The sequence below is a fragment of the Herpailurus yagouaroundi genome, unplaced genomic scaffold (assembly GCF_014898765.1).
Source record: "Herpailurus yagouaroundi ecotype Mexico unplaced genomic scaffold, PumYag 163, whole genome shotgun sequence".
NCBI classification, from domain to species: domain Eukaryota; kingdom Metazoa; phylum Chordata; class Mammalia; order Carnivora; family Felidae; genus Herpailurus; species Herpailurus yagouaroundi.
Window position 1 is genome coordinate 54,855,100 of NW_024412404.1, and position 14,834 is coordinate 54,869,933.

The following is a 14,834-nucleotide window of genomic DNA, read 5'->3' on the forward strand; positions in this document are numbered from 1 at the left end:
CACGGTGTATTATCCTTTTTATAGATTGCTGGATTTAATTCATTAATTTTTTTTTTAATTTTTTTCAACGTTTATTTATTTTTGGGACAGAGAGAGACAGAGCATGAACAGGGGAGGGGCAGAGAGAGAGGGAGACACAGAATCGGAAACAGGCTCCAGGCTCTGAGCCATCAGCCCAGAGCCCGACGCGGGGCTCGAACTCACGGACCGCGAGATCGTGACCTGGCTGAAGTCGGACGCTTCACCGACTGCGCCACCCAGGCGCCCCTCATTAAACGTTTTTTGAATGGAGGTGTGTGAAGGCCTAATATATTTGCATCACCAGAGCAGCCAATGAAAAACTTTAGTTAGGGAGGGGATGACCTTATACATTATTTTAATCTTGAAGAAAGAAGAGTTTGTCCTAATTCTAAAGGACGACACCACAAATCTCAGAGACTACCCGGGTTCTAGCACATTCTTTCAGGGACCCACTGGCACTTGCTAGTGTCTATAGATTTCCTCTCATCTATTGGAAACTCCCAGTTTTTTAGTTCTGCTTACACACAGTGACTGGTGTGAGTTCTGCATGAAGTAGGCACTCCAAAAAGAGACACTGGATGGATTTGCCACCAAAATCTTCAGGGGAATAAACTATAGATGAATCTTGAATAATCCTGAGCTAGACACCGTCTAGAAAGAAAGACCTGGTTTTAGGTCATTCTAAAGAAAGCATGCTATAAAAGTGGGGTTTCTTTTTCTTTTCTTTTTTTTAAAGAGAATTTTCCATCTCTGAGACACAGTGTATGAAAAGGCCATGTGTGGAAAATAAAACAAAATCACCATCATACTGTGAATATAGCAGCTGGATCCCAGAGTGGGCCATTGTCAACGTTAAAGAAAAATATTCTTAATGATTTTTAAAGAGGGCACTGAATAGTCAATGATGGAATTTCAACCAGGATCTCCAGGGAGAAATCATTTGACACCTGAAACTCATGGAAACAAAATAAACTTCGTGAAAACAAATGTAAGTTCAGATTTTGTATAAGTTGCATTTTTAGAAGCCTTCATGCCTCTATTAAAGGTGGTAATTAAATAAACAATAGGCAATTAATTATAATAGTGGATGTGTGTTTCTAAAGAGCTTAAATTGTTTGGTAAGCTTTATTAACGATTATCAACTTGTTTACAAGTATCAATTCACTCATCTCTGAAATACAGCCATCTCCAGGGTAGGAGTTAGCAGCAATAGTTCACAACAACACAACCACACACTCCCAACCCAATTCAAGGAATACTCTAAAGGCAAGAGCGAAACAACTGGAATTACTAACATGTCTTCCTGTGGCACCGAAACTTCTTTTGAGTTTTCCCCAAACCTAGCTAGGGCCAAAATTGTTTAGATTTACTATCTGGCAAGATCAGAAGTTACGACCTAATGATCGTAAGCCAGAATAAGAAAATACCATATTTTTGCCCCAGGGAAGCAAATAAACAACAGCAACAAAAACGAGCTAAAAAGAAGCCAGAGTTGCATTGTAAAAGTGAAGCGATTGCCTGTAAGAAATTTCTCAGTTGTTTTACTAAGAGTAAAAACTTGTCCGTTGGATCGAATACGTGGTTGGCTCACAGTGAAAAATAAAGGCAATTATATAAGATCCGGGATCAAAGTGGTTCTGCAAAATGTTTACTGTCTTACAGTTTTAAAAACCTCTTACTAATTTTAAGATACACATGGAAGGTAATTTAAGAAGGGAAGAAGGAAGGGTGCCTAGGTGGCTCAGTCGTTGAGCGTCGGACTTTTGCTCAGGTCACGATCGCATGGTTCATGGGTTCGAGCCCTGCATCAGGCTCTGTGCTGACAGCTCGGAGCCTGGAGCCTGCTTCAGATTCTGTGTCTCCCCCTCTCTCTCTGCCCCTCCCCCACTTGTGCTCGCTCTCTCGCGCTCTCTCTCTCTCTCTCAAAAATAAATAAAAATATTAATTTTTTTTAAAAAAGGAAGAAGGATTACATACATAAAGACAACATACCAGAGTTGAACAGAGTCACTTGTTTTTATTATCCTATGACTAATGATATGCGCAGAAATATTTAGTATTGGGAAACCAAACACCAGGGCTTGGGAAAATAACACAGCTTAAAGGAGTAAAATGCTGAAATTTCTCATCTTAAACTGTTACAAAGCCAGTTGCAATGATTAGGAAAAATTTGACCAGAAAATAAAGTCAATATTTATTCTCCAATAGTGGAAGATTCCAGTTTAAAATATTTACTAAGTGCTGCACCTTTAAGTAACGCCCCATAGGGAGACTTATTCCAAGCACTGTGAAAGACTCTTCCCTTTGGGCAGCAGCATCTCTAAACTTGCAACTTGCAAATCTATTGTAGGACAATTACAATGCTCTTAGTGTTTAAATAACCCACTAGGTCATTCCCATATACATAATGTAACAGATGTTAATTATTTTTCAGTTGGAGGTTCAGAGACATAAGGGCAGCAAGAAGCTTTTCCAAAGTATCATTACAATCTTCAGACTTCGGATGCACACACACACACACACACACACGCACGCACACTTCAAATATATAGATAACTTGTACATATATACATATGGCAAAATTCCAGAATCACGTTGAAGATATATGCATAGATTAATTTTCACATAATCAGTGAAAAAATAAAAGAGTATTTGGCAAGTTGATTTACAATTATAATCACAATAAACTACTATTGGGAGGTGTTGATGATTGTTTTCATCGCTGGATTGGTGGATTTGTCTTCTGGGATTGGGCAGTATATGGATTCAGCATATAGTGCACGAGAAGCAGTGGGGTGTATAACATAAAGAGCTCTAGTCAGCAACTTGGGTCTTAATCCCCAGTCTGCCTATTACTAGCTACATATCTTTAGGGAAGTAATTTTCTTTCCTTGGACCTCTGTTTCTTCATCTGTAAAATAAGAGTCTATAATAGGAATCACTAAAGCATTCTATAATATTTAATAATTCTAAGTAGTACATCCACAACACAAAGAAGCAAATTGCATTTTAATTTTCTAATTGAATTCAGTCAACACACTAAAGCAGATTCCCTTTCTATGTAACTTATTCATAAAGGATCCTCTAATTCAAGAGAAAAAAAAATCTTCAAAATGTCTGGAGAGTCTCTCTCCCAAATGAAAATGATCATCACGGAAAGGAAGTAAATACAACTTTTATTAACAGACTCTACATGAGGAAATTGACACTAACAGCCCAGGATTTGGAAGAAATTACATATAAGTGGTTTTGGAAAGACTTAAACTTTTCACTTGTAGTAATAAACATAAGTTCTATCGATATTCTTTGCAACTTTTTCAAGCTACAAAGACATGCAGACTGAGGAGGACAAGAATTTATGGACCAGAATAGATATTTACACACCAGAAAGTTTTGTGTGGATGTCTTTTAATTTCCTCCTCATGCTATCATACTATTAATGTTGTGTGATTTTTGTTCCCTCAACAAAATTTACCCATGTTGGGGCACCTGGGTGGCTCAGTCAGTTGGGCGTCCGACTTCAGCTCAGGTCATGCTCTCACACTCCGTGAGTTCGAGCCCCGCTTCAGGCTCTGTGCTGACAGCTCAGAGCCTGGAGCCTGCTTTGGATTCTGTGTCTCCCTCTCTCACTCTCTCTTCCTCTGCTCATGCTCTCTCTCTGTCTCAAAAATAAATAAACATTAAAAAATTTTTTAAAAATTTACCCATGTTAATGCACAGAATGTGAATTCATGTACTTTAACTGTTATATGGTGTTGAGCAAGATGAATAAGTCTCATTTGCTCTTTTCTTTCTGAACAATGTTTCAATTGTTTCCAATTTTTTACTATCATAAACAATGCTGCAGAGATATCCGTGTAGGTCTCCTGTATACATGTGCAGGGAACTTTTTTTCATAATTGTGCCTCTTTCTGACAGCTGACATTGAAATTATTACGAGTTTGTGAATAGTAGTGTGGACAATCTAGGGGTCTGAGCATCAGATCTGTGTTCTAATCCTGGATCTACAACTAAGGAGTTGTAATCCTGACAAGTCATAATCTTTCTGTGCCACTGAGTTTCTTTCCATCTTCAGAGTTCTCAAAGCCCTTTATAAGTATATTACTATATATATATATATATATATATATATATATATATATATAAAACACATATGTTATATATATTTTATATTATGTATAATATATGTTATATATATTTATATTATATGTTATGTATTATAACTGTTATATACATTTATATTATATAATGTATATTATTGTATATATAAATATATACTATATATAATATTATGTATTATATATTATATATTACATAATAAATTTAACATATAATATATATTATGAATGATACATATATATCATGTGTGCTATGCTATATAATATCTATTAACTCATTAATTTATATATACTATTTACTTTCTCATTATACTATATATACTATTAATATATATATAATACATACTATGTGCAATTTATAACATATTCCTTTAAGTTATATCATGTAGCATATATATATATAGCATACTAATTTGTATATGATTTATTTCTCTGTATATATTTACATACAAAATAAAATAAATTTACATATATATAAAATTACTGAAGAGCAAAGATTACAGTTCTGGGAAGAAGTTTTGTGAAACTTAGATATTTATCTTCAAATTTCAATTGTGTCATCATGAGCCTTTCTGAAATCTCCTAGAACATTGCAACTTATATGGATTTATGTAGATGTCAACACACACTGGATGATTCTGAATATTATTGGAAGTAAGATTTATCATAGTTGCGTAAACTTAGTATCTTTGTACTTTGTCAACATGTTAACATTTTTTCATGTTCAGTTAAAATCCAAGATGGAGAATTTCTTAACAAATAATAAGGAATTAGAATTATAATATTTCTGGAACTGATACATATGTTCATTTGGAGGACATTAAACTGGTGGGCAGCTGGCAAAAACATTTAGTGGTTGTGTTTTTTTCCCATACAAAAGATCTAGTAGTCTCTCCCTGTATACATATTTAATGTATGCTAACCAAAGCAAAGGGCTTTAAAAGTATTTGATGTGCGTGTGCGTGTGTGTGTGTGTGTGTGTGTAACAGAAAGGCTGACTAGGTGGAACAATTTGAGGGATGAATCCAACTCTCTTGTTCCAGGGTCAGATTTTATACCGTTTCTGCTAAGCAGTTTTCCACCATCCAGAACAATGTTTTAGTCCATCTGAATATCTCATAGGTTTGACTTGGAACTGGGTGCTTATCTTTTATCCAGTCTGGATTAGGTCACCTTCAGAACATTTATAGGTTATAACATAGAGCAGGACTGTTACTGAGACTGTATCATAATCATTTTGTAGCTATTGGAATCATCACTGATGATGCAGAATTAAGCGTAGGACTTAGCTTGAAATGTAGACCGAGAAGAAATACCTGCTTCCAGGAAGTGAAGTGTTACAACGAAAGGAACATCGAACTGAAGAAGTCATCTCGTTCAAACCACTAATGGCTTGTACGACCTTGAGCAACTTAAATTCTTCCTCAGTAAAATAGCAACTTGTAAATTTCTTCTACCTCCAAACTTGGATCTCAGATTAGCTAGAATGTCTTCCCAGTAGACTAACCCCAATGAGCCATTTTGTTTTACCGTAGTTGTTTATCAGGCTTGCGCAGGAGGATAAGGTGTTTACACTGTGTAATCTGTATCTATAACCGTGCTCTTGTAAACCGAGGTCTTAAAAAAAATGATGACGTTTAAAAAAAAATTACTCCCATCCAAGTATGAAGTGCATCATATGAAGGTGCAAACTGGCTTTATACAAGTGAAGTCTGGTGCATTAGACACATCAGGAGTCAAGGGCCGGCAATGTTTTCAAAGACAAGATTTTCTCCAAAGTTCCCAGGATACAGACACTCCCTCAGCTTCCCTTGAGTGGCTGTCCCGGGATAGGTTTTGTCCCTTGACTACTCACGACCAGTGTGACTTTGGGCAAATCGTGTAAACTCTCTAAATTTAGGTTTCCTTGTCTGCAACCCTAAATTGGCTGTTGGGAGGGTTAAATGAAGGGTTGGACACAGTTCGGGGAGGGCCTGGTGCGTAGGAAGTACTCACAAGATGTTTGCTGCTGGGAGGTTGGTGATCAACCCCACTTCTCTTTGCAACTGCTTTCCTCATTCTGAAGGTAAGACTGGATGGCACACGTGTCCTGGGCTGCTCTTCACCAAGTAACTAAGGATCTGGGGCTGTGGCACGTGCTCTTCTAGCCCAGCAGGCAGGAGCCAGTGAATGGAGACCCTGAGTTACTCTTGTCTTAAGCCAAACCCAACATTATCAGACACTGTTCCCAAACAAAAATAGAAATGAAAGTTTCTATTCTCCCAGTAATGTTTCAAACCTTCATTTGGAATTTAAGGATGACGTTTTAAACAATCATTTTAACATCTTCCTAAGAATCTGATTTCTGAGTCGCAGAAAAATAGGGACTTGCTAAATAATATAAGCTTCCATCACTAGAAGTGGATGAATTAGAAACTTGAGTGACAGATCAGATACCAGATAATATTTTAATACACTAGATTTTCACATCGAAATGTTACGAATTTAAAAACACCAGTGTGACATCCTTTGGTACACCTAGCTACAAACATTGCGCGACTAATCGGTGTTTTCTGACTCCCATGGACTGCTCTAATTTTAAGCATGTTATCTCTTTTGATAAAAACAATGGCTAACATATGCTGACTGCTAACCTTATGCGGAAGCTGCTACATCACAATCTCATTCGATTTCAAAGAGGTAGCACTATAGTCAACGCAAATACAACGATTGTTGTTTCCTATCCCATCGTAAAGAATGAAGGGCGTCGGTGTGGTGGTTTCTCGTCTTCAGGCATTGCTCACAGGGGGATGAGGCAGGAAACTTGGAAACCAGATCCTTCATACCCTTTGGCCAATGCTTGTTCTTCAGTTGGCTTTAAGCATTATCAAAATATCCTTGACAGATCCCAGAGCCTGGCGCTGCTTTAGTGAAAAGCACAAGGCAATTGATCGATTTTGCAACTCATAGCATCTTCTGTGAAGCAGCAGGCCTGGGCTGTGGTGTTCAGCATCCATAAACTGCAGAGGGATTGAAATGTATTACTGAACACATTGAGAAAAAAAATCACTTTTTACATCACCCCATTCCTCCACTTTCGTAATCAGAAGACAAAATGCCAATACGTAGTCTCTTGTGGAAAAATCCTGGGTACATAGGGCACCTGGCTGGCTCAGTCGGTTAAGCGTCTGACTCTTGATTTTGGCTCAGGTCATGATCTCACGGTTTGTGGGATTGAGGCCCATGGGAGCACGGAGCCTGCTTGGGATTCGCTCTCTCTGCTTCGCTCTCTCTCTCTCTCTAAAAATAAACATCAAAAAAAAAAAAAAGGAAAAGAAAAGAAAGGAATAGAAAAGAAAAGAGAAGATAAGAAAAGAAAAGAAAAGAAAAGAAAAGAAAAGAAAAGAAAAGAAAAGAAAAGAAAAACACTGGATTTTCATTCATTCAGGAGAACAAAACTCACACACCATCTCAACCTACCCATTATGTTTTATTGGACATTTGCTGGAGAACAAAACACAACAATGTATGGAAAAGCAGTTTGTTGAACTGTGAAAAATTTTACAAATGTAAGATTTTATCATAATTTTTAGGCACCTATCTATTAAACATACACCTCGTAGCATCCCCACAATCTTCTGGCATCCACAGTTGCTTAAAATGATTGAGAGTTGAACAGATTTAAAAGCAAGAGAATTCTGTGTTGAATACAATCAACTTTGTAAGGGCAACGGATAAAGAACTTGATAGCTAAGTGGATAAATATATGCGATGGACCAAACCTGGTTGACCCTTGTGGGACAGATAGATTATGTTGTATTGACAGATTGAATTTGAACTTTACTGTGGAATGAAAAGCCCAGTGCCTTCTCGGAAAAACACACTCTCACAAGCTCATGTGGCTGTAAGGTTGATAATATGTTGATAATAACTGGTGTGTTTTTCATTCCCAATAGTACCCAGTCCCCCTTGTGACCTTTCTCCCAGTTTCAGGCAGCATTAGGCAGAACCAGACTTTACTATTGCTCCAGCGACCATTTTCACTTTTCCCATTTCATAGTAGCCAGTAGAGGAAGAGGTATAAAAAGCAAAGCTTACTCAGTAAATGAAGAATTTTGGAGGAATCCAGTTGAAGAAAGAGCCTGAACTGACAAAGATGTCACTGGTCAGGGGCGAGGCAAAAAAGACTGGGGGAGAAGATCAAGTTTGATGCACATTTTTAAATGTCTCCAAGACCTTTTCCTTTCCCCCTTGTTGGTAATGGGAACTGGGCAAATTGTTGATGGAGCCTCCAGCCCAATTTGAGCACCAAAGGCAGTCATCAATTGAATCTTGGTTCCTAGGAGGGTCCTTGAAAGTGAGGAAGGTCTGAGAGCCACCCCCCCCCCCGCCAGCCCCAGTGCCTTGCACCATGCTGACTTGAAGGAACATCAGTGGCAGCAGATTAGCAGGGCAGAGACGCCCTGGACAGAGAAGCTTGGAGGAAAGCTTTCCATGAGCTCCCTGTCATCAGAAGCACCAGATAAACTCTGAGAGTTTTATCTTCTCGACAAAGGTGTGAAAATGACTAAGAAAACACCGGTAGACCTAAATGATTGCCCAACTCAAGAGATCCGGAAGATATGGAGTACAGGGATCAAGGACAAGGGCCCCACCATGATGGGGGACACATGACAGGCCAGTGGGAATAGACACGACAGCCATGGGCTCATCCTGGCTTCTCCCCTGGGGCCTCCGCTTCAGTTTAGCCCTTAGAATTTCAGATCTGTCCCGGGGAGAAGGATAGAGAGACAGAAATTCTCATCTTACTGAGTGTAAAACCTGAAATGACCGAATATATCCAGTTAGGATGTTTTCTGGATGAATTTTGACAGGAGCGGAAATGGGAGAACCCAAATAGAGATGAAGTTGAAGGACAGGGAAATGGAGTTACACATCTTACATATCACCTGAGTACGTGGCCTGAAATGCTACATTTGCTAGAAGGGATAATACATTGCAAGAAAAGTGGGGGCACTGCCAGAACCCACGGATTTGAGAGGCCCCTCCATGAGGTTATAAGATAGCGTCGGATCTCCTTTTCTATCAGCTTCTGGTTGTACATTAGGGCGGCCTGTTAAAATGTATTAACATATGTAAAACATATACAAGTGTATTAACCTGAAGTGAAGTCTCTAATGAACGTGGTCTTACAAATCACCTGCAAGTGAACTGGACAACCTCACAACAGCATACAGGGAAAAGATGTAGGGCCACGGTTGAACCCAACTGCCACTGAAATTGATATTGTGGTGTAGCTTCTGGAAAAGCTAATGCAAATTTTGGGTGCATTAATGGAAATACAGCCCGCGAAGGTGCCCCAATACTATCCTTCCTTCTCCTCTCCTGTTATAGTGATTGCCTATCTGTGTTTTCATCTGAAGACAGTTCCTCAGCACAGGTAATGGGCCTCATCTCCTCATATGTTCTCATGAACACATGAATATTGCATCTGCCGTATCCCTTCTCCCTCTTGCATCCTCAATTGTTTTCTTCTCTGCTGGCTCAAATCTCATCCACAGACATATTCTCTAATACTTCTCATATTAAAACAACAACTCATTTGACCCTATATCCCCTCCAGCTACCACACCGCTTCTCTGTTTTCAAACATTTCCTGAAAGACTCGTCCATACTTGCTCTCTCTTTCTCCCATTTTCTCTTGAACATGCTCCAATCAGATTTTTGTCTTTGGCCACTCTACACCTACATATTGCCTGAGTCAATCTTCAGGCATCTTCCTTGGCCGACTAACAACACTTGACATAGTTAACCACTTACATCTATCATCCTTTAGGGACCATTAATGTTCACATTTATAAAGCAAAGACATCCTGAACACCAAGGTTCAGAGGGATGACCTACTCTTGTAGCATTTGGTGTGTGACTGTGTAAGGTCACTGTGATATACAACGGTAAGCAATGAAAACATGAATCAGTTTATTGTACTCATTTAGTGCCTTTGTAAAATTATGTTTAAAATATGTTTTATACTCTGCTCCTACCATAAAGTTTACTAAGTAACTGAAACCAGTTGATTCTTTGAAAAGTGTGATCGCTAATTGGAACATACAGTGTTATATAGGGAATATATATTCTCTCTGATTTTATATATACTTATACATAAATCTGTATTTTATATAAGAACATACAATGTTATACATGTAAATATAGCATATAGCATATATGTGGCTACCATATATTTAGTATTATGTAAAATATTAAAAATATATAAATATTATATATATACTATATAGTATATATAGTGTATATAGTATGCTATATATATTATTATATATACTATATATACTATATATAGTATATAGTATATATAGTATACACACATGTAGTATATATACATATATATACATATACATATATACACATATATACATATAGTATATACATATAGTATATACATATAGTATAGTATATAGTATACTATATATACTATATATATTATATAATATATATTATACTATTATATATAGCATGCTATATATATTATACTATATTATATATATAGTATACTATATACTATACTATATATATACTATTATATATATTATACTATACCATATTATAAATATAAAATATACAATTATCTCATATTATATGCCAATTATTTTATTATTTATGAACTGTGTATAAGGTATATAATTAATATGTATATGTGCATATATATATATAATTTATAGGTTTTGGGGGTTGCACAAGCTGAGACTCCTACCAGTTAATTTGTTTACTACACTGATAATATATGGAGTAAAATTAGAGAGAGGTACTAGAGATATGGGTACTTAAGCCTAGGAGTCCGTTCTGGGCTTGGTGTCCGGGAGATCAGAGCTGGAGTTGGAGACGGTTGGCATTCTTGGTGGCAGGGGTTTATGTATTGCACCAGTGATCCACCACCGATGTGTGTCTCCTCCGGGCTCAGGCTGCTTTTGGCTTCCCGCTGTGTAGCCTACTACCCACTCCCACCTTGGACTGTGTAGATGATCTCTGCCTCATGCTGCCACCTCTTCCTCATCTGAATGCTCCTTCCCCTTTGCCAGGACTTAAGTTCATGGCTGAGAGGGAGTCTCATGAACCCAGCCCAACTTTTCTTCTGCAAGCCATATCATAGCTCTGCCTATGCCACCTGCACCTGTGCACACGGTGGGTGGGAGGAGAGGGCGCAGGGCCCTGAGGTCTGCAGATGATTTCCCCCTTGTATTAGGGACGTGGGCGGGGCCAATTCACTTGGACTGAGCTGTTGATAGGCAGATACGTTGATGGGCATGCAAAACACATTAAAATACAGACATTGAAGATTTTTGGTGTGGCTCAAATTTCAGGAATGAGGCTTCGTTTAGGAACAAAAACACACTCTACTTCTCAGCCTAAATGAAATGAAGTGTTCAACATCACTAAATGTAAGCTCTTGTAACATAGATGTCGTATGATAGAAACACAACATATTACTTCAAGTATTTCTTTCTATATCCTATTAATGTTTGTAGATTTTTTTTCTTTCTCAATTGTTGGCCTAATAATGACTGCAAATTATAATTGCTAATATTCTCTAGAGTAGAAGGCTTTCAAATCACCTTCCAGCATTAATACCTATTAAAAAAAAAAACCGAGTTGCTTTTGGAATTTCCTGGATTCTTCTGTTTGTCATGCAAATATTCAGTTCTGCTCTTTTTATGATAATATGAAATAAAGTAGTTTCTCATAGTAACATTGTAAATCATTTGCTTTCTATTACATGCAGCTGGTTCTGTTACTGTAATGATTTTCTATGAGTGCATATTGCAGAACACATAAAATGCAATGTGATATTTCTTTATTCAGAATTTATATGCAATTATTGTTTGCCCAGCAATAATGAGACAATTTGGAAATATAGTAATTTATCGTAATACATTTCTTTTTAATAGGAATCTACACTGAGAGGGAAAAATCCAAATTTCTAAAAATGCCATCTCTGTTTGTTACATAGACCAGAGTTTTCATCTCACTGAAAATTCAATATCAAAATTAAAAACAGCTGAGGTAGTTACTCGGGTGCCTTACTTCAGCTTATTCAAAAGAATATAGGATGAACGGTAAGAATTAAGTAAACCACAAATTATTTTGGAGTGTCTGGTTTGTATTATAAATAAATTTTTCACTGCTGGTTGTTTTTTCAAAAATATTGACTATATTTTTGATATCCATTCCTGTGATCTAATCTAAACTGTGTCCTACCAATTTAACGTATTGTTTGTTCATGATTACATTTTTTATTACACTCATATGCTATAAGTATTTCTCACTCTGCTCTTCGGGGTGTCCCCCGAATGGCCGCAGTGTTTAAGACATGTCATGGACGATGTTAGGCAGAGAACTACCCCCCTTTCATGTTGCCACATACTAATTTCACACCTTGAATCGCGTCTAACCACAGCAACAATGAAATATCCATGTTTTTAAAGAAAATTGAAGAGCATTTATTAAGGGGCAACAACAAAGAAGCCAAAACAGAGTGTCACTCCAGCATCAAAGTTTTCTTCCTTCTTGATCTGAACTAGAATTTTAAAATACTTGTTGGCAAATTTGCATTGGTTTCTATTTTGACGAAACCAAAGTCATTTAGTTCTTGCGGTACAAATGTTTATGAGCCTTTCTTTATATTCTTAAAATTGTTAAATCAATACAATATTCTCACATTTCATTCTTAATTACAAAAGTAATATTGCCAACATAGTGTATTGTGTATAATAGGAAAGAAAGATTACCAGTCGCTGCCTATGGGGCACATATTTGAAAAGTGTGTCTAATTCTCAGAACAATATTCTATTTTATTCTCATTTTCTCATTGGTTCCTGGGTCTCCTTACAAAGGGACACAATGTTTATAAGAGGGGGAACAACAGGGCAAAAATGCATGAAAGGTTATGGAACCAGGAAACTGATGGAGGGGACGATCCTCTTCGGATGGGACACCAGTGAGAGAGGGGCCAGTGTGGTGTGGACTCTGCTCAGAGAAAGCCATGCACACTATGTACACAGGGCCCGCCATATTGGTGGACATGGAAACATATGGAACCTACCAGAGCAGCTCTCCACACCACTGACTGGTGACCAGTTACCCACGAAGATCCTTCCTTTTCCCAGGGGTGTTACATCTTCAAACAGGGTAAGGTCATCTCAAACCACATGTCCCTCCCCTCTTGTCCCACCCTGATTTAAAGAGAAAGCCAAGTTGCCTCCCCAGCTCAAGTACCCTGAGCCATCCATCTGGGGTGAGGTAAGGCTTGCTAGGTGCTTTGAAGAGGATATAAGTTGAAGTTTGTAAGCCAGACCAGGTAGGTATGTGTTTTAGTTCCAGAGTGGCCTATATGAAACCTGCTGGAGATATTATTAAGGAATGTGTCAACCACTGACCTCTTCAAAAACGACCAGAAAACGCAACTGGTCAAGCCAAGAGAAGCATATCAGATCCATTGCAGTGAGAATGAATACCACTTGGACAGTCTCAGTGATGCCTCAAAGTGGAGAAATTGGGAAAGGGATGAGAGTCTGAGCTGGTGCTTTGAAGGGAGTGTTGTAAGGTAGGAGCTCACTGGGGGAGATGGGGCAGTTTGTGCCATAATGGCTCCAGGTAAGGGCAAAGCAAGGCTAGGGTTTTGAAGAGAATCTTGTTGAGCAAGTTGCTAGGCTTAATCAGTAAGCTATTGACAGTTATACAGGCTTATCTTCCAGAATGGGTCTACTGTCTTATCTTCTAGAACAACTGCTTTCTGGATCAAACAGACATGTTATTTTGCACGTTACCATTGTAAACAGATTTTTTCGCTGGAAAGCTTTTCTCTTATGTTCAAAATGTTAAACAAACACGCACGCACACACACACACACACACACACACACACACTCCCACTCCCACTCACACACACGAACATGTTGTCTCAAGTGCATCCAAAATAAAGATAGAACTACAGAAACGTTGGTAAAACAAAGATCAACTGGTATTTCGGCTGGACCTAGGGTGGATTTTGTTCTCCTTATGTTAATCAAAGATAGTTGTTTCAGCCCCCTGCCTTGTGAGACTAAGACAGCAGCTCATGGGATGATGGAGGTGGCTCCCCATAGAGGCTTAAAAAAAAAAAAAAATGAAAAAGAAGAAAGAAAAGAAACCCATCTCTTACATCATAGGAAATGGAGTGGAAACAGAAAAGGGAGGGGAGGGGGTGTTCGTTTCCCTGAGAACATTCTTCGGAAAATATGGCCTCTCAGTATTTCCTTACCTGCCCCTCCTCACCTCCACCTTCACGTTGATCTCCTTTCATTCTTTAGGGTTGCCACAAAGACTCATGTAACTTGATTTTTCACCTGGATTAAAATGTTAGTAATTGGAGACCTTACGAAAAGTTATTTCCTGAGGGCCCCATATTCATCCAGAGACAGCCAGAACTACAACCATTTTGATGAAAATTACTTGCTTTCCATAAGATTCTGAATTGTTAAAAGATGGAGGAAACATGCACGAGGTGGCCAGTGGTCATTGAGTGCTTTCCGTGGTTGGTTTTGAAGCTTAGTGAAACAGACAGATTCTATTGTCAGCATTGTGGTGGTGATCATGGACGGCTTTTTCTTTGAGGAGGTAACAAGGTAGTTAGAGGGGGCTCTTAACCACCAGGGAAGGGTGCCTC